The sequence below is a fragment of the Callorhinchus milii genome, unplaced genomic scaffold (genome assembly GCF_018977255.1).
Source record: "Callorhinchus milii isolate IMCB2004 unplaced genomic scaffold, IMCB_Cmil_1.0 Scaffold14, whole genome shotgun sequence".
In the NCBI taxonomy this organism is placed as follows: Eukaryota; Metazoa; Chordata; class Chondrichthyes; order Chimaeriformes; family Callorhinchidae; genus Callorhinchus; species Callorhinchus milii.
In genome coordinates this window covers 16,721,008-16,742,095 of record NW_024704755.1, presented here as the reverse complement: position 1 = coordinate 16,742,095, position 21,088 = coordinate 16,721,008, and the positions used below count along the sequence as shown (strand labels likewise).

Below are 21,088 nucleotides of genomic sequence, written 5' to 3'. Positions count from 1 at the left end.
ATGCAAAGATTATTATTCAAATTGTGTGTTAATAATAATAATCCTCGCATTTGATACAACTCCTTATCACGTCTTTGAGACGTCTCAAAGCGCTTCACAGAATATACTGTAAAGTGTAGTGACTGTATATTTTGTGGGTGAAACGCGGCAGCCAATTGCGCACAGCAGCGTCCCACAAACAGCCGTGGATTGAGTGACCAAATTATTATTGTTTTATTCCAGTATTAATGAAGAGGTCAGTCACGTGGAGGAGTGCAGCGTCAATAACAATAAGACAGGCATTTGGTCTCGTGTGTATAAAGTCAATCCATGCCATGCAGTGGTTTCGGTAAAATGTAGTGACTATGCAATCTGTCGGCACATCTAGCAGCCAATTTGCTCACAGTGATGTCCACACACAGCCAGGAAATGAATGATTAATCTTATCTGGGGCATTGCTGGCAAGGACACCCTTCTCTTTTCAAATCGTGCCATGGGATGTTTAATGTCCAGTTCAAAGTCCCCACAAACCTGCTGAGCCCGAGGTGAGACTGCTGCTGACTGAGCCAGGCTGACACGCGGGGTCTCTGTACCCAAGTCCATTGATGGATGGGGCACACAGACACATGGGTGGGGGAGGGTCCGTGGATCATTTCTGTGTTGGATCTGAGCTGACAATGTCTCATCCGATTGACATGGTGGAAAAATGTTGCTGATTTGATTATCATTCACCCGTCACAGCATTCACATAGGCACGCTCACGCCTCCACATACACACACACGCACACACACACATACGTGTAAAGATACACTAATGCGCACACACATGCGTGCAACCACACTCGCGCGCAATCTCACCCACACGCGTGTACACACAACCACAGACACGCAACCATACACACACACGCAATCTCACACACAAGCATGCAAACACACACACATACACACGTGACCACACATACTCATGCATTTATTCACTGGGAATACTTACTCACTCGGAACAATGAGGCAGGCCTCGGGAGGGCCGGGTGGGGAAGGGAAGGTGCCCGCAGCGTGAGTGAGCACTGACCTACTTACCAGCTCTGCTCTTAGACTGTTTGACTGAGGGCAGTGAGATGGAATAGAACCACAGAGCGTTTACAGCACAGGAGGATGCCATTCAGCCCATCGTGTCTGTGCTGGTGCTCGCTCCCCCACTGGAGCTCTCCACTCTAACCCCATTTGCTGCTCTCTCTCTTTCCCCCCATCGTGTCAGTGCTGGTGCTCGCTCTCCTCTCCCACTCTGTTGGAAATCTTTTCGCATTGTGCCAAAGGATCTTTAAAGTCCATTTGAACGAATACGTGGTAATCAGGTTTAAATTCTTACCCAAAGACCATAAGATGTAGGAGCAGGAGTACGCCATTCAGCCCCTCGAGCCTGCCCTGCCACTTAATAAGATCATGAACCTAATTCCATATACCCGCCCTATCCCCATATCCCTTAATCCCTCTATCCTTTAAAAGGCTGGTACCCTCCAACAATGCAGCACATTGGAGAGTCAGCACAGAGTGTATGTGATTCGAGTCCTGATGTGGGGTTTGAACCCATACACACACATGCAATCTCACAATTGAATAATCTTGAACACTTCTGACTCTGACTCGGAGGCGAGAGTGAGTGATGCTGTCTGAGCCAGGCTGAGCCGAGGGGACAAGTGCTGTGTATATTATGTCTCTGTGAGTTTGAGCGAGGGAGGAATATCAGCCACGACACCAGCAGCAATCCTGTGCCCTTTTACCAACTAACGGCGCCAAGATCTTTACCGTCCCCTCGAGCAATGAGAATATTGTCCCCACAAAAGGGGGAGAGAATACCTGCCGCTCTCGGGAGAGCTTTAAGATGACATTTCAGTGCAATGCTGGGGGCTGGGATGGGGGGAGGGAGCGCTGCGTTGTTGGAGGTGCTGTCCTTTGGATGAAACCAAGGTCCTGTCTGCCTGTTCAGGTGGACATTAAAGATCCCACGACACTATTGGAAAAGAGGTGAGAGTTTCTCTCTCCCGGGTCCTGGCCAACAATCTCCCCCCAAATAAAGTTAGTATTTCGCTTCCAATCCCTGTGTGCACAAAATTGGCTCACGAAACACATGCTTCACAGTATAGTGCTTTGAGATGTCCTCCCGGTGGGAAAGGCGCTGTAACAAATGTGAGGATTATTATTATTAAGATTGTGAAGCGTTTTGAGACATGGCGAGTGTGGTGGGCACTGTGTAAAGAGCGTTATTAAGGCAATGGCACAGGATTCGGTGGTTTGTCATTGAGAGCAGCTGTGACAGAGCACACAGACAAGATCTTAGCTGAAACCCGCAGTGTTTACAGATGGGTCCGTGTAGCTTTCATTATCACTTCAAATGTGAACAATCAGTCAGTCAGACTCTGGGAATGCCTCGTTGTAGTTTAAGGAATGATAATAATAATAATCGTTGCATTGGATACAGCGCCTGATCACGTCTTCGAGACGTCTCAAAGCACTTCACAGAATATATTGTAAAGTGTAGTGACTGTGCATTTTATGGACGAAACGCGAAGGTCAATGCACACAGCAGCGTCCCACAAACAGTCGTGGATTGAGTGACCAAACTATTATTTTTTTTGGAGGGATTATTACCCCTGGAAAAGCGGTCCGCCAATCGACTAACAACCAGGTTCCTTCTTACTGCTGGGTAAACAGAGGCGTGTGGAGTAGGAAAGTTGCCTGAGGTTTCCAAACCCTGTCTGCACTCTGACAGAGGAAGAGTGCAATGACCGCACTGACTGCACATTGGATTCCTTCACTTTTTTATGACAGTTCGGCTGTCTATCAGCCAGCCACAAACTCCAGTGGAAAAATCCCAGTTAAAATTAGGTCAGCAGCTACTTAGTGCGTGACAGCTTCGCTCGTCGGATTTATACAGAGCAGAGAGAGACAGGCAGAGAGAGCGAGACACAGGCGGAAAGAGAGAGAGACAGAGAAAGAGAGAGACAGGTGGAGAGAGATAGACACACACAAATGCGGAAACAGAGAGAGAAAAAGAGAGATAGAAACACGCGGAAAGAGAGACACAGAGAAAGAGACAGACAGAAACAGATGGAAAGAGATAGAGAGAGCAATATAGATAGAGAGAAACAGACATAAAGAGAAAGAGAGAGAAAGAGAATCATGGAGAGTTTTTTTGGTCAGTCGGGTATGTGTTGACACATGCGGAAATCCGTCAAACAGGGAAGGTGCCTGTGGTCACTCAATCCACGACTGTTTGTGGGACGCTGCTGTGCGCAATTGTCTGCCATGTTTCACCCACAAAATATACAGTCAATTCACTTTACAGTATAATCTGTGAAGCGCTTTGAGACGTCTTGAAGACCTGATAAGGCGCTGAATCAAATGCAAGGATTATTATTATTATTATTGTGCTGTTGATAAATTCAGTGGGTTGGGATGTGCTCCCTCCACTGTCAACGTAAAACTAAAGAGTACGATTATGTTTAAGCTCACAGGAACAAACACAGCAGAACTAGACTGAGTCCACGGAAAATCAGAGCAGAGAATAACCCCCAGAAAAAAAAGATACTGAGCGGGAGAGAAGGAGCAAGTGAAATAATGAGGAAAAAGAGCAAGAGAAAAAGAACGAAGCGAGAGAAAGAATGAGAGACAATGTGTGTAAGAAAGAGAGAGAACAAGCGAAAGAAAACAGTGAGAGAGCAAAAGAAAGAACGAAAAAGAGCGAGAAAGAGAGAGAGTGTGTGAATGAGTGAGAGAGGGGGAATGAGATAGACAAGCACTCCTCTACAGTGACAAGCAAGGTCAGGTTACACATGCCTGACTGGCCATTAAGGCGAGCAGCACATTTAGATATTGCATCGATTATGTGAAGAGACAAATGACTGTCCTACTTTCCCTAAAGACAGGCCCTCAGGGCAGGTCGTGCGGCATCCTGTCCCCGTGCCAGTCATATGTGAAGCTTTGTTTAATGCAGTATATATACCAGCTCCATCCTCTGATAGCAGAGAGGAGAGAGAGAGTGAGAGAGAGAGTGTAGAAGTGAGAGTGAGGGAAAAACCTTTGGCAAGTTTCCTTACTCCACACGCTTCTGTTTACCCAGCAGTAAGTAGGAACCCGGTTGTTAGTCAATTGGTGGATCGATTTCCGGGGATAATAATCCCTCCAAAAATATTAATAATTTAGTCACTCACTCCACGACTGTTCGTGGGACGCTGCTGTGCCCAATTGGCTGCTACGTTTCGCCCACAAAATGTACAATCACTACACTTTAGAGCATATTATGTGAAGCACTTTGAGACATCTTGATGATGTGACAAAGCACTATATCAAATGCAAGGATAATTATTATTATTGAGGGTTTGAGAGAGGGGGAAAAAGAGAGTTAGAGAGTATCAGAATGGGGGAAAGAGAAGGGAAGTTTGTCAGTGATTGTCTGTGTGGGTGAGTGTGTCAGTGTCTGTCTGTGTGGGTGAGCGTGTCAGTGTCTGTCTGTGTGGGTGAGCGTGTCAGTGTCTGTCTGTGTGGGTGAGCGTGTCAGTGTCTGTCTGTGTGGGTGAGCGTGTCAGTGTCTGTCTGTGTGGGTGAGCGTGTCAGTGTCTGTCTGTGTGGGTGAGTGTGTCAGTGTCTGTCTGTGGGGTGAGCGTGTCAGTGTCTGTCAGTGTGGGTGAGTGTATCGGTGTCTGTCTGTGTGGGTGAGTGTGTCAGTGTCTGTCTGTCTGTGTGGGTGAGTGTGTCAGTGTCTGTCTGTCTGTGTGGGTGAGTGTGTCAGTGTCCGTCTGTGTGGGTGAACGCCGAGATTGATTTAGGGGCAGTTGAGAACATTGCTGATGAAATGCTGAGTTGGGCTATTCTATCGTCACGCCTGTGCCCTCCCTGGACAGACACGAGAGGTGTCCTGGTCAGGCAGTGGAGGGCAGCTGATTGATGTATTATTTTTTGCCCACATCCAAAAAAAATTATCACTATGTTTAAAAATCTCCAAACCAAACTGAGATTTCCACACAACCCACCAACACATGGAAATCCCATAGATAGATTGTTGGAATGAAATGTGCTCTCTCTCTCTCTCTCTCCCTGGAGGGATGTATCCTGTTTACCTAATTCCGGAAGGTATTAGGCGCAGGTTGGCAAGAACCAAGGCTTGGGGGGGAACCCAGAGTGTGCGTTGGGGTAACTGCTGGAGTCTAACCAACTAAACCCACACATAGCTTGGCCAATGATATCGTTGTCTGGCCAAGCTTTCCCACTGTTTGTCCAGCTAGGATCACCCTACCCATTAGGGCTTTGGCTTGTAGGGTTAACAGGAGGATGAGTGGGAGGATTCCCAGCCTCCAGTGACATCAGTTGATTGCTGTGCATCAGTTGCTGACCTTGTGATCAGTGGGTACCGACTGCTGACCGGGCTCTACAGAAGAAGCAGTCGTACCTTCCCAAAGTGGTCTTACATTACATGGGGAAAAAGTAGTGATTGGGACGATAGGACAGATACCCGCCCAGTTACTTACTGCCCTGTGAGTGTGTCGTGCGGGTGACGTTTCGAAGCCGTGTTAACGAAGATTCTAATCAAACTTGGCACCGGCCACGATGGGGTGTGTTTAGCGCATTGTTGCTCAGACGGGTGGGATGTGCGAGTGGTGAGCTGGCTATTGTGTTCAGGGCTGAGCCCGGGCTCCTGTGTCTGCGGCCGCTAATCCCCAAAGATTACTGACGGCCCCAACAGTGAATCAAAGCCCAAAAGGTCAGTGATTACTGTGATGAGCAAGATCATCACTTTCACCAAAGCCTGTGGAGCCTCCAACAGCATTCCCCACCCAGCTCCGGGAGAGCTCCAACAACCTGCACTTACATAGTGCCCCCTCTTGTAGGGTAGCATCCCAGAGCGCTTGACAGTAGCGGAGCACGACACCAAGCAGGGGGAGGGGGAGATGAATGTAGGCACGGTCAAAGAGGGAGGTCTTCAGGCAAGATCTGATGATGGAAAAGGAAGGGGCCAGGTGGAGGGATAGAGGAAGAGTGTTTCCAGAGTTTTGAGGTCCAGTTGCTGAAAGCTCGGCCACCGATGGTGGAACGGAGGGCACAAGGGTCATGCAGGAGACCGGAGCCAGTCGAGTGGAAGCAGCGGGTAGTGGGTCGTGGGGGGTAAGCAGGTCTGAGACCAGGGATTGGGGCTTCACATCCAGAGAGAGAAAGAACTTAGGGCTTTCTTGACCCAAACTGAGAGGGTTAAAGTACCACATGGTTGAGGACTTTGAGACTGTGAGGGTTTATCACAGGGTAAATAGTGACTGACTCTTTCCACTGGTGGGCCAGGCAGTAATATGAGCGGCACAAGTTTAAGATCATCCAATAAAACAATGTAACCCACCTGATAGTAATAATAGTAAAAGTAATGTTAAGAATCATCATCCTTGCATTTAATAGAGTGCCTTTATCACATTGCCACAGTGTCTGAACACAGAGGCCAGCAGCTGCCTTGTTTTGTGGGACACTGATGTGCACATTGATGTTCTCCAAAAAACAGTCACTACATGAACAGTAATTGCTGTGACTCGCTTTGAAACATTTTGATGTTATGTTAATAATAATAATCGTTGCATTTGATATCTTGTGGGCCCATGGAATTAAAGGCAATATATTAGCATGGATCGAAGAGTGGCTAACGGGAAGAAAACAGAGAATAGGGATAAACAGGTCCTTCTCAGATTGGCGGGATGTGACTAGTGGAGTGCCACAAGGATCAGTGCTTGGGCCTCAGCTATTTACAATCTATATCAATGATCTAAATGAGGACATAGAACTTAAAATATCTAAATTCGCGGATGATACTAAGCTCGGTGGGAGAGTAAGCTCTGAGGATGACACAAAAAGATTGCAAAGGGAAATAGACAGGCTAAGTGAGTGGGAAGAAGGTGGCAAGTGGAATATAATGTGGGGAAGTGTGAAGTTATTCACCTGGGTAGTAAAAACAGAAAAGCAGATTATTTTCTAGAGGGGGCGAGACTAGGTGGTGTTGGTATTCAGAGGGATTTGGGTATCCTTGTACACCAGTCACAAAAAGTTAGTATGCAGGTACAGCAAGCAACTAGGAAGGCTAATGGTATGTTGGCGTTTATTGCAAAAGTGTTAGAATACAAGAGTAGGGAAGTCTTGCTGCAGTTGTATAGGGCCTTTGTGAGACCGCACCTAGAATATTGTGTGCAGTTTTGGTCTCCTTATTTAAGAAAGGACATACTCGCCGTAGAGGGGGTGCAGCGTAGATTCACTAGGTTGGTTCCTGGGATGAGGGGGTGACCTGTGAGGATAGGTTGAGTAAACTAGGCCTATATTCTCTAGAATATAGAAGAATTAGGGGTGATGTTATAGAAACATATAAGATTCTTATGGGGCTTGACAGGGTAGACAGTGTGAGACTGTTTCCCCTGATAGGAGAAACTATAACTCAGGGTCACAGTCTTAAGATTAAGGGTCAGCCTTTTCGAACAGAGTTGAGGAAACACTTCTTCACTCAGCGAGTAATGAATTTATGGAATTCTGTACCCCAGAAGGCTGTAGATAATAATAATAATAATTCTTGCATTTGATATAGCGCTTTTCATGTCGGGAGGACGTCCCAAAGCGCTTCACACTTAAAGTGAATTGACTGTATATTTGTGGGTGAACGTGGCAGCCAATTGCGTACAGCAATGTCCCACAAACATATTCAAGACTGAGATTGATAGATTTCTAAAGGATAGAGGGATTAAGGGATATGGGAATAATGTGAGCAGATGGAGTTAGGTTAGAAGATCAGCCATGATCTTATTGAATGGCGGGGCAGGCTCGAGGGGCCGAATAGCCTACTCCTGCTCCTAATTCCTATGTTCCTATACAGCGGCTTATCAGGTCTTCAAGATGCCTCAAAACCCTTCACAGATTATACTGTAAAAGTGAATTAACTGTATATTTTGTGGGCGAAATGCAGCAGCCAATTGGGAAAGGTCGACATCACAGCAGCGTCCCCGCAAACAGTCGTGGATTGAGTGGCCAAATTATTATTATTATTATTATTTTTTAAAAACATGTACAAATGTAAATCTGTATTGTATTGGGGTCGGACACTGAGTAATAATAACCTTGTATTTGATACAGTGCCTTATCAAGTCGTGAAGAGTTTCAAAGTGCTTGACAACATAACGTCACTGAGACAGAGGAAGGAGTGTGCTGATGTTTCTCCTGCACAAGCTTAGATAAACCCTGTGTGGTTCACAGGATGGCTGAGGAGACACTATTACTGATGCACACGGACTGTTAAACCTGGTTAAGCCCTGGCATTAGGTTTGAGTGACTGCAAGTTCTCAGGTAAGAGGGGGTCTTGCCCCTGTGTACACTGGGGATTTCCTTCGGATATTAATGGATTTTAGGCTGTGATGTCGACCTTTCCCACTGGTAGTCACTACACTTTACAGTTTATTGCTGTGAAACATTCTTGCATTTAACATGGCACCTTATCAAGCTGTAAAAAATAATTTGATCACTCAATCCACGGCTGTTTGTGGGACACCGCTGTGCGAAATTGGCTGCCGCGTTTCGCCCACAAAACATACAGTCAATTTACTTTACAGTATATTCTGTGAAGGGCTTTGAGACATTTCGAAGACGTGATATCAAATGCAAGGATTATTATTATTATACTTATTATTCTGTTATTATTAATAATAATGAAACCTGCTCGCTTGATAAAGGAAAAGAGAAGATTGAGAGGCGACATGATTGCTGCCTTTAAGATTGTAACTCGGTTAGACAGTATAGATCATGGTAGATGTACGCCCACATCGCAATGTTTCATAGTCCCACAGAGACCGTTAGAATTTTATCTTTTGATCGGAACTCTACTTGGTTTGTGTCCAATTCTCACTGTGATTCCTCATGGCCTAAATCCTAGCAATACTAATACTAATCCCCACATCTGATTCCGGGCCTATAAAGGCTGGGAACATCTCAAAGTAAACAGACTGGAGTGGAGTGCCTGCGTTCAGTTTAGGGCACTTCACTTGAGGAAGGATGTTAAGCCCTTGAAGGCGGGGGCAGAGGAGGTTTGTGAGGATGATCCCAGGGATGAGGGGCTTTGGTAACGATGACAGTGTGCTTCTCCCTCAATCCCCCCGCCTTGCTCCCTCCCTACGTTCAAATCCCCCTTAAAGACCTTCCTTTTGGATCTTGCTTATGGTCACCTCCCCCCTCCCTCTCCCCCTGGCTCGGGGTCAGACTGTCATGCGCTCCGGAACACTAGCCCATGTGAAGGGCGCTATGTAAATGCAAGTTGTTATTGTTCTTGATGTTACTTTCCCTGGAGTACAGAGGAGGGAGGACCTGGTAGTGGTGTGTACATTGATGAGATAGGTTGAACATGGAGAAGCTATTTACACAGGTAGGGGAGTCAGTGACGAGTGGACACAGATATAAGGTAGTCACTAGAAGAGCGAAAGGAGAGCTCGGGAGAAATGTTTTTCACTCAGACTGTTGTTGGGATGGGAATGTCCTGCCCAGTCAGGTGCTAGTGGCAAAGTCCATGATGGATTTTGAGGGGAAGTAGACGGTGTATGAAGGGGTATGAACTAGAGGCTTGAAAGGGTGTGGGGATAGGACAGAATTAGTAATAATCTTGAGTAATTAGTAACAACCCTGACATCAATACGTCTCAAAGTGCTTCACAGAGTTTTTTGTAAAGTGTAGTGACTGCATATTTGCAGGCAACGATGGCAGCCATGAAGTGAATGAGGAATTTTATCTGGGGCACTGTCAGCCAGGACACCGGGAGAAAAGTCTCCCAGGATCTTCAACATGTGATAGGCACAGACAGCACCTTGTTTAACATCTGATCTGAGAGATGGTGCCTCCGTGCGATAATGCAACACATCCCCCGGCACTGCACTGGAGTGTCAGCTTAGACTGTGATACAATACAATATAAAATGACATTTAGACGGTGCCTTTCACGTCAGGAGGACGTCCAAAGGTGCTGGACAGTCAGGGATTTGGATCCGAGCTGGGGATGGGATCAGGGAGGGTGAAGGGTAGGAGGGCCGAAGGTGGGCTCAAATAAGGGGTCTTGAGACATGCCTTGAGGGAGGCAAGAGGGGGAGCGAGGCGAAGGGACTGTGGGACGGAGTTCCAAAGGGTGATTGCAGAGAGGCTGAAGGCCTGACTGCTGATGGTGGGGTGGGCAGGTCGGGGAAACTGTTGCTTGCTGAGTGGAGGAAGAGAACAGGTTGATATGGGGCTAGCAGGTCACAGAGGCAGGAAGGGGCAAGGCCGTGGAGTGAGAGAGAGAGAGAGAGAGAGCTGTCGACCGACCCAGGTTGACGTCTCGGAAAAGGTGGATAAATGAAGATCGGGAAAGATGTGAGAAATCGGGACAACACAAGGAAGTATTTAAATTTCTTCATTGGCAAATAAAGTATTGGGGGGCGTATTTTGAAGATATTCACCTCCACGCAGTTGCCATTCCCAGTTCATAAAAAGCTGCCTGTAATATTTGGCTGCTTTCATAAGTGTTTATTGCAGTGTAACAGCGTGCAAGGCCGAAAGGAAAACCAATGAAAAACAGTGGGACCAGAGGGGGCAGGAATTCCTCTGAACCCTGCTACGGAAAAGGCTTAAAACAGAGGGCAAGCAGTGGGTGACATTTAAAAAGCGAGGCTGTTAAGCTTGAAACTAATTATTTTAATACTGTGGATATTTTAAGAAGGATCCTGACTGTGAGACTCTGTAACAATGAGTCCCTGAGGGTGGGATTAGAAGGTGCAGCCTGCACTCCGCAGTCTGTTGCCGTTTGCTTTGCCTCTGCCAACGTGCTCTCACCCCTGGGTACAGTGCAGCCTCACGCTGAGCTGCAGGTTTCACAGGCAGCTCTGGACTGCGTTGTTCCAACAACTGAACAAAAAACTCCATCGACAGCCCCAGCACATCTCAGAATCCAGCTGGTCCCTAACAGGAGGCCTGGACTCCATCAACAACTTGCATTGACATAGCGCAGCTTCGTGCGAGGTTACGTCCCAGAGCGCTTGACAGTGGCGGAGCCAGGGGACAGGGGGAGGGGGGAGGTGACTGTAAGCACCATCAAAAAGGAAGGTCTTTAGATGAGACTTGACAGTGGGGAGAGAGGGGTAAGGCGTGGAGGGATTGAGGGAGAGAGAGTGACAGAGTTTCGGGCGAAGGGGCTGAAGGCACGGCCACCGATGGTGGAGGTGGTGGAGCGGAGGGGACGAGGGGAACAGGAGGCCGGAGTTGGCGGGTGGTGGAGTGGGGGGGTGTGGGGTGTAAGCACAACTGGGCAGCACTTTCCGTCAGGGCATGCCAGGAACTGGCAGTATGTTTGCTGCTTGCAGTTTACACCTTCGGGAGCATTTGATTTCTGATTTCAAGGTCCTCCCACTCATCTTCATGTGTGTTTGCTGCTTGCAGTTTACACCTTGTTGCTCCGGCACCTGCCTACCACCCCCCCGGCCCCCGCCCCGACTGGCTTACCCCCCAAAACCCACAACCTGCTGAGTCCGCTTGACTGGCTCTGGCCCGCTGCTTGTCCCTCGTGCTCCACCATTGGTGGCTGCATTTTCAGCCACGACGCCCCGAAACTCTGGAACACTCTTCCTCTATCAATATCAATGTGTATCAATATCATTTGATAGGTATTTGGGGAGGACAGATGTGCTGGGCTACAGGGAGAGAGCAGGAGAGTGGGATTAATTTGGATCGGTCTTTCAAAGCACAGGCATGGACACGATGTGCCGAATGGTCTCATTCTGTGCTGTATAAGTCGATCCCTCCGCCTTGCCCCTTCCTTCCCCTATCTTCAGGTCACACCTGATGACCTTCCTCTTCGATCGTGCTTACAGTCACCTCCCCCTCCTCCCCCCCACCTGGCTCGGAGTCATGCTCTGACACTGTCAAACGCTCTGGGACGCTACCCTGTGCATGAGGGGTCCTATATAAATGCAAGTTGTTGCTGGGGTTCTGTCTTGGAATAAATATTCTTCAAAACTGACTAATATCACAGAAGGTTCCCGAAGGCGGCCATTTCAGTCAGTTGCAACAACAACTTGCCACTAAAAAAGTACCTTTCCTATAGGACACGTGGCTCAAAGCACTTCACCACCTGCACTTATATAGTGCCTCTCACATTGAGGAACATCTCAAAGCACTTTGCAAAAGAGCATCACTCAGGGAGGAAAGGAGGGGAGTTCGATTAATTATCAATTAATAATTTAATTGGCTGCCACATTTCACCCACAAAATACAGTCCTTTGCAATATGATCTGTCAAGCGCTTTGAGACGTCTCGATGACGTGATAAGCCACTATATCAAATGCTAGGATTATTATTATCATTATTATTAAGGGTGTTTGACCAAAGAACAAAGACATTTCGAAGAGGGCTTTGAAGGCAGAGAGAAGGCAGAGAGATTCTGGGGATCGAGTGGTTGAAAGCTGAGCCGCTGACGGTGGGACAGTCAGAGTGAGGAACAAACAGAATCAGAAGAGAGGAGATCACAGGCAGGACAACAGGGCTGGAGGACGTAGAGAGAGAGAGAGAGAGAGGGGGGGGGGCAAGAGAACGAGGATCGTCAGATCTGATGTCTAACAGCATGTGGAACCACAGCACAGAAGGATATCGTGTCTGGGCTGGCTGGCTCTTCAAGGAACAATCCTTTCAGTCCCAATTGTTCTGCCTTTTACCCATTCTCCTGGAGTTTATAGGAGGAAGAGTAAATGGTTCGGGTGTATCTCCCACACCAACCACCACTATTACTGTGGTGCTGAACCCTGGTTTGAGTTGACTGTGGAGGCTATCAACCTTCCGTATGTGACGTCAACACCACTCTTACTCCAGCTGGCGCCAACAGGTCACACATGCCAATCTATGTCCACCAACTCAATCTGATCCAGTTGTTTGCCCCACCATTGGGCAGGCAGTTTGGCTTTCAGCCACATTGCTCCACTCTCTGGAATTCTCTCCCGGAATCTCTTGTCCTCCTCATCCCCTCCCTCTCTGCTTCCAAACCCCATCTAATCACCTATCTCTATGACTGTGCCTTTAGCCTCTTTCCCCCCACTCCCTCCCAGCTCAGCTCCATGCAAAGTGCTTTGAGACATCCCCCCCTGCCCACCCCATCTGTAAGTTGCTCTGCAAGTGCAAATTGTTGTTGTAAAGACTGCGTTAAAGAGTTTTACACATTTCCTCGTGATCTTAAATGTTATCTTTACAGAGTAAGACTAGGCGTAACTTAGAGGGAGAGAAGAGAGAGAGGGGAGAACGAGAGAGAGAGAGCGAGAGAGAGAGAGGGAAATTAGACTGAGTTCCGAATAGTAATAAGAGAGTCCTGGGAGCAGATTATGAGAACGAATGGAGGAAGAGGGGGGAGGGGGGAAGCAGGGGGGAAATTATGTACAACATTCCCTGGAGTAAAAGCCTCCAGTCTTGGCTGAAGCTGTTTGCAAAGCAAATCCTCCCTCCACCCTCCCCCCCACCCACCCCCCCACCGCCCCCTCCACTCCCTGGCTATATTTATCAAGTGGCACCGTTTCCACATTAAACCTCTAAAAATAGCGAGAGTCACGGCAGGGCACAGCTGCTCCGCTGGGGCTGGGATTTATGGCCAAGGCAGAAACTTTTGTAAATAACTTGCGTGTGAACGGTTACAAAGGGAGTTTCCGCTCAGCTCTGGGCACCAGTGGCCCCGGCATTGTTCAGAGAGCAACGCTTTGACAATGCACAGGAGAAAATAATCATAATAATACAATAATAATAACCCTTGCGTTGGATATAGTGCCCTCATCACGCCCATCAACACATCTCAAGACGCTTTACAGAATGCTCTGTAAAGTGTAGTGACTGTACTGTTTTGGGGGCGAAACGCGGCAGCCTATTGCACACAGCTGTGTCTCACAAACGCTCATGGATTGAGCGAACATTTTTTTGAAGGGATTATTATCCCCGGAAAAGTGAATTGACTGACAACCGGGTTCCTACTTACTGCTGGGTAAACAGCGGCGCGTGGAGTAAGGAAACTTGCCCCGACTGGGAATCGAACCCGGTTCCGCGAGGATGAGGACTCTAACCACTACAAAACAAAATCTACCATTTTAGCAAGCAAACACACACAGCAGGGGTTGGGGTGGCATCCCTGGGTGGGGCTTCGTACAGCGGAGGGCAGGAAGTATCTGGGCTCAGTCCAGTGTTGGAGGAGGAAGAGTGGAGGGGCGGCGGGTGGGGGGGTGTGGGGGCTTTGTGGGAAGATCAGAAGCACAAGACCAAAGCTTGACTCGGGAATCAAAGGGTTACATTTCCTCTCATTGGTCCCAAGACTTCGTGTTGAGCCCAGCTGTTGATTTATACCTTCCTGCACAAGCCCGCAGCTGAGCCCCAGGCAGGGCCAGACTCTTTCCTGTGATTTCAGAAACGAGGTGTGGCAGCCCAGCACCTAATTAACTCACTGTACCTCCCGATCCCACACCGTCTCTCCACGCTGCCCGGACTGACCCAGCTTCCTGCTCTTAAATGTCGTTCCAACTTCTGCTTCCTGTGGCTTTCCCCCACCCATCCACTCCCATTCTCCACTCCCTCGTCCATCCTCCCTCCTCCACCCCCGTCCTCCCCACCTAATAATAATTCAGTCACTCAATCCACGACTGGTTGTGGGACGCTGCTGTGCGCAATTGGCTGCCGCCTTTCGCCCGCAGAATACACAGTCACTCCACTTTACAGTATATCCTTCAAAGTACTTTGGGACATCTTGAAGATGTGATAAGGCGCTGTATCAATTGCAAGGATTATTATTATTATTATCCACCCAACCCCATCCATTCCCTCCTCCATCCGCCGTTCTCCCCACCTCTCCTCCATGCCCATCACTGTCTGAACTCCTTTAGTCACAGCTATGTCTCAAACACTCAGACACCAACTCCAAATCGGCCATGCCCCCTGAAGTCCAGCTCCTATGAATTGGGTACCAATAATCCTTGCGCTTGATACAGCGCCTGGAACATTAACGTCCCAAAACGTTTCACGCGATTCACTGCAAAGTGTAGTGACTGTGTGTTTGTAAGTGAACATGGCTGCCAATCCCTGCACAGTAACGTCCCACAAACAGCCATGGAGTGAGTGACCAGTTTTGTTTGGGGGATTGTTGGGCAGGACACTGAGCAGGAGAGAGAAACCCCCTTCTCTTTTCGAATAGTGCCATGGGATCTTTAACATCCACCTGAACAGGCCGATGGGGCCTCAGCTGAACATCTCATCTGAAGGACGGCACCTTCAATAATGCCAAACACCCCCAGCGCTGCATTGGAGAGTCAGCCAGAATCTGCCCAAACTTGGATTCGTTTTTCCAAGTTATCGGTTAAGTCACCGGAACAATGTTTACTGGCAGTACATTCAAGCTTATTTTTCATGCTCCCATATTTCCTGCAGTCTGTAATGCTAACAATCATTGTTGACTTCCATCCAATATTATTCCACCCCTGGAAGCAAGATTATATGTACTGAACTCAACTGGGATAAAGGCCAGGAGGAAAGTATTATTAAGTGGTACGATCCCATTATACTGTTTCCTTGCGCCACGTCATCTCAAACAACATTAAGCCCTGGAAACCAGAGGTCCTCAGTGATGTCTGATACTTTTCACATCAGATCAAGGAGCAAAACAACAAATCTGTACAGCGCCTTTCACATTGGGAGGACATCCCAAGGTGCTGGACAGTCAGGAGTTTGCACCCAAGCAGGTGGTTTGGGATCAGGAAGTGTGGAGGGCAGGGGCGGTAGGAGGGTGACCGAAGGCGCAGTTGAAGAGGAGGGTCTTGAGCCGGTTCTTAAAAGAGGCAAGGGAGGGTGCGAGGTGGAGGGACTGTGGGTTGGAATTCCAAAGGTAACAGTGGGAAACCGCCAGTGAATGTGGCGGGCTAAGGGAGAGGAGAAATTAGGTGACAATGGTCTCGAACAATTGGTGGTTGGGTATCATTGAGGAAACAGCCAGGGTGGGGGCAGGAGGTGGACATAGATGGCAGAAAACAAAGGTGGCTATGGGATTGAGGGGTGGGGGGGGGGCTGAAGAGAAAGAGTGTCAGAGAGTGACAAAAGTTTTTGTATCAAAAAAGGGGTATCATTCAGGAAACAGAGGCGGAGCAACAGGAAGTGAGGTTGACTTGTTTACCCAGATGTCAGCCATTTTGTTTTGTGTGCAGGAAGCCATCCAGTCCATTCCCCCACGTGAACCCACCTGATAATGAGGTTCCACTGTGTTATTCACAACAGTTTTATGCATCCCAGGTGTGGAATGCTGGGATTCTTTCAGGATGAGGGAATATTTATCTGCCAACATCTGGAGGTTACCGAGGTCCAAACCGATGGTTTTCTGGGATTTGTACAAAAATATCTCAACGGCCTGCCCAACGTATGGAAGATATTAAAGCTTGCAAAATATCAGCAGAGCAAGAGCCAAGAGGAACCAATTATCCTGAGAACTGACGTTATTTTCTGAGAGAAGATAAAAATAGGGCTTTGGGTTCTCAGCAATCCTCCTTGGGGTGAGTTTCTATGTTTCACACCTACACGGTGTCACACTTACACAATATCACACCCACACAGTATCACATGGGAACACAGGAAAATAGATTCAAGGGAACTCTAGACTAACAACCAGGCAAACGGAGGTGTGTGGAGTAAGGAAATTTCCCTAAGATTTTGCCCGGCCCGGGATTTCAACCCAGGTTCTCTCGCTTGTGAAGCGAACACGCTAACAGGACCTCACATACAAAATTCTCTCAGGAGCCTCTGGGTCTTTTATTTCCTCTCTCCCATCCACATATTCATTCCCTCCACTTTGCCCACTCTTTGCCCTTCTGCAGATCACACCCGAAGACTTTCCTCTTTGACCGTGCCTCTTCCCAGCTCGGAGTCAGGCTCTGCCACTGTTTAGCCCTCCAAGATGCGACCCACATGAAGGGCACTGTGTAAAAAGTTTTTGTTACTGTTGTACATAGTAAGCATTAAATAAGAACCCGGTTGTTAGTCGATTGTCGGATCGCTTTTTCGGGGGAAATAAACCACTCGAAAAAAATAATAATAGTAATCTGGTCACTCAATCCACATCTGTTTGTGGGACACTGTTGTGCGCAATTGTCTGCCACGTTTCGCCCACAAAATACACAGAATATTCTGTGAAGGGCTTTGAGACGTCGCAAAGATGTGATAAGGTGCTGTATCAAATGCAAGGATTATTATTATATTACATATTTCTGTGTCTACATGAGACAACGTAACAGAGGAGGATGGGAGGACAGAGGAGTTGTGAAATATGAAGGGTTTTGAGAAGGTAATTTGGGAGAAACTATTTCCACTGGTAACGAAAGGGCCTGAGTTTAGGATTAACACCACAATAAAGGAAAGGGAGAGACTTGGGAGAATTTGCCTTACAAACAGAGGATTATTAGGACATGGAACATCTGAGCAAAACAGAATCCACAATGTATTTTAAGACTGGATTAGACAAACATCTCAAAAGGAAAAATATAAAAGGATGCGGCTTGTGTGGGGAGTGCGATTGAACAGAATTGTAAACAGGATTGAGAAAGTAAATCCAAGACAATACTGTAAAGAGGACACAAGTTTAGAGCTGTAAAGAGGCAATTTTAGGGCAGGCACCAGGAAGTGTTTATTTACCCAGAGGGCAATTAATAGCTGGAACAGATTGCCAGGGAAGGGTGGTTGAGGCCCGGACACTAGACTCATGTTAAGAAACAGTTTGATGCTGTGACGGAAGCTGTGAAGGTAGGGTGGGTATTCTGGAGGGATGAGGTCAGATGAGCCAAATAGCTTTCTTCATCTGAACCTCACTTATAGTCGGAGCTCCCTGATGGCCCTGTTGTTACGATCACTGGTTAGAATGGTCAGGCCCACTTTTAGATCGTAGAATATTACAGCACAGGGAAGGAGGCCAATCGGCCCATCGTGCCTATGCCTCTTTGGAAGAGCCACCCAATCAGTCCCACTCCCCCCACTTTTACCCCATATCCTTGCAAATTTTTCCTCTTCAAGTCCCTATCCAATTCCCTTTTGAAAGTTGTTATTGAATCTGTTTCCACCGACCCTTTCAGGCCGTGCATTCCAGACCCTAACAAGTCTCTGGGTAAAAATAAGTCTCCTCATCTCCCCTCTGTTTCTTTTGCCAATTATCTTAAATCTGTTTCTCCCTATCTATTCTATCAAAACCCCTCATAATTTTGACCATTTCTATTAAATCTCCTTTTAACCTTTTCTGATTCCCTGAGTTATTTGGTCTTACTCTCTGGCACCTCCCTACCTCTCCGACCTCCTCACTCCCCAATCCACCACCCGGTGCCTCTGCTCGACTGGCTCCAGCCTCCTGCTCGTCCCTCATACCCTCCGTTCCATCATCGGTAGCTGCGCTTTCAGCCACTATGCCCTGAAACTCTGGAACACTCTTCCTCTATCTTGTCCCTTCCTTTCCATCTTCAGGTCGCGCCTGAAGATCTTCCTTTTCGACCGTGCCTACAGTCACCTCCCACTTTCCCCCAGCTCTGCCTCATGCCCCGCCACCGTCAAGCGCTCTGGGACACTATCCTGCATGAGGGGCACCGTGTAAATGCAAGCTGTTGTTGTTATTTAATCTACCAACCATTAACTCTAAACCAAGAGTAATCACTACCCACCTGGGACCTGGCCTCTATTTGTTAAACCCAATGGACCATCTAATGAGTTAAAAAGAGTTAAACGTGCTTTCATACAGCAGCTAATGAACACAACACATTGTAGAAATGTAATGTGCTTTGTTTGAAATCTGGTTTTGTTGAGTGTCTGTGCTGGGTTGCTCTGCGTTGACTTGCTGAATGAATGATTAAAGGGACTGTGGTTCAAAGATTCGCAAACAAGCTATTTTTATCCTGGAGCCCAGAGGCTTCCTGGTCTAAACAGGACCCTGCATCTTGGCTACATGGGTTTATCAGGAGATCTGGTTTTGTAAAGAGGGTGAAATCCAAACCCCAACTTTCTCCAAGGCAATAAAATGACAGGAAGGATTATATTTACGAGGATCTAAAACTGGCCGAGTTTCTGTGCCTTTGTAATGTACAGCAACTCGTTTTTCCATTGAAGAGCTTGTAACAAGCCTCAATTCCCCATCGAGGCACCAATTTCCTCTAAAAAGATTAATTGAACCGAGATCCTGTCTGTGCCTGTTCAGATAGACCTAAAGATCCCATGGCATCATATAAAGAGTTTCTCTCCCCCGGTGTCCTGGCCAACAATCACCCAGATAAAATTGCTCATTCACTTCATGACTGTGGGACGTTGCTTTGCGCAAATTGGCTGCCGTTTCTCCTACAAATACACAGTCACTGCACTTTACATCACTTTGAGTGAAGCACTTTGAGATATCTCGATGATGTGACAAGACGCTATAACAAATGGAAAGATTATTAAAGCTTATTCCAATAATAATCATAATCCTTGCATTTGATAAATCACCTTCAAGAACTTCACAAGGCATTGCCTTAAACTGTAGTGACTGTGGATTTGTAGGCAAACGCAAGAGTTAATTTGGGCACAGCAATGTCCTGCTAATGAGTCATGAAGTTTGGTTTGGTTTAAAATCTGAGCTGAAGGTTTCTCCCCCAGCTCAGTCTACACTGTCTCAAGTCCCGACACTGAACCTACAACCTTCTGAACTGGAGACAACTGAGCCAGTGGCCCTGGGATTGTGAATGAAACAAGTAGGTCACAAGTGTTACCTTGATCTAGTGTCTTGTATTGTCTGAATCTCATTTAAAATCCGAAAAATCTGCATAACCTCCCCTCTGAGACATTTTGTTTCAAACTGAAGAGCCCTAGCTTTCCACTTTTAGCCACTATACCCCGAATCTCTGGAGCTCCCTGTCTCAATCCCTCTGTCTTGCCCCTTCTTTCCCCATCTTCAAATCACACCTGAATACTTCCCCCTTCGGTCACCTCTTTCCATCTCGGGGTCAGACCACACCGCTGTTAAGTGTTCGGAGACTCTACCCGCAGGAAAGACCTTATAAAAACCAAGTAGCTGTTGTTGTCCAAGGCTCAATATTCCTTACACAGCCACAGGGAACCTCTTGTGATTTGTATCTAACGTGATGAGCGCAGATGACAGATCCGATTTTGCATTCCTGTCTGGTGACTGCATTCAACTCTTTTTATATGGAAAAGAGATTAATGTGCGATCAGGAACTGACTGGATCCATTTTGTCGTTTTCTTGGACTCTTCCCTCCCCGATCCGGTGTCTGCCAGAGAGACGCTGACGAGGAGCAGGGAGGAAGCGAGCCCTCCCCCTCATCCCAATGTCGGAGCGCGGAGGACAATGTGAACCATATGTCTGACTCCCCCCCCAACTTATAATTATTCCAGCAACTGACTGCAGCTCAGAGCAAAGACCGCTAACCTGCTAACATTCTTCCCTGGATATTATTGTATTAGGTTTCAGCTCAGAACAGTCTCGTCTCTGGTCCCACATCGGGATTTCGAGCTCAGTCTCCATCTGACACTCCAGCGCAGAGGTGGTGTGGGGGGGAAATAGGATTATAAAATAATAATAATCCTTGCATTTGATCCAGCGCCTTATCGCGTCTTCGAGACTTCTCAAAGCACTTCACAGAATATACTGTAGAGTGTAGTGACTATGTATTTTGTGGGCAAAACGCGGCAGCCAATTGGGCACAGCAGCGTCCCACAAACAGTCGTGGATTGAGTGACCGAATATTACTATTTATTTTTTGATAATGATTATGATGATAATGTTCTGTGTTTTACACCATGACCCAAGGGCACAGGCTTGCTGAAGCTGGTGGTGATGTAGGCTGCGGCTTGATTGGGGCACAGCTGAGAGTAATTCTGGAACAAATCTGAATTTAAACTGGTAGGAAGCCTGCAGCGTGAGATGCTCATTGACCCAGTTACTGAACAGAGGCCTTTGCTGCAGGGAAGTGTGTTTGTCTCCCTCCCTCTCTGTGTCTCTGAGTCTCTCTCTCCCTCTCTGTGTCTCTGAGTCTCTCTTTCCCTCTCTGTCTCTGAGTCT

General features: G+C 47.4%; 1 protein-coding gene across 13 annotated transcripts in view; it reads right to left on the bottom strand.

The window, feature by feature from the left end:
- The window catches only part of mtss1lb (MTSS I-BAR domain containing 2b), an 80,125-nt gene that overhangs the window by 34,440 nt on the left and 24,597 nt on the right, over positions 1-21,088 (bottom strand). Inside the window, exon 1 of one of the 13 annotated variants that reach the window (XM_042340214.1) lies at positions 14,473-14,590. The exons of the other annotated variants lie outside the window; for them this stretch is intronic. The gene's annotated coding sequence lies outside the window, so the exon portion shown is untranslated. Of the gene's footprint in view, positions 1-14,472; positions 14,591-21,088 lie in introns of those variants that run through there. 13 annotated transcript variants of the gene reach the window in all.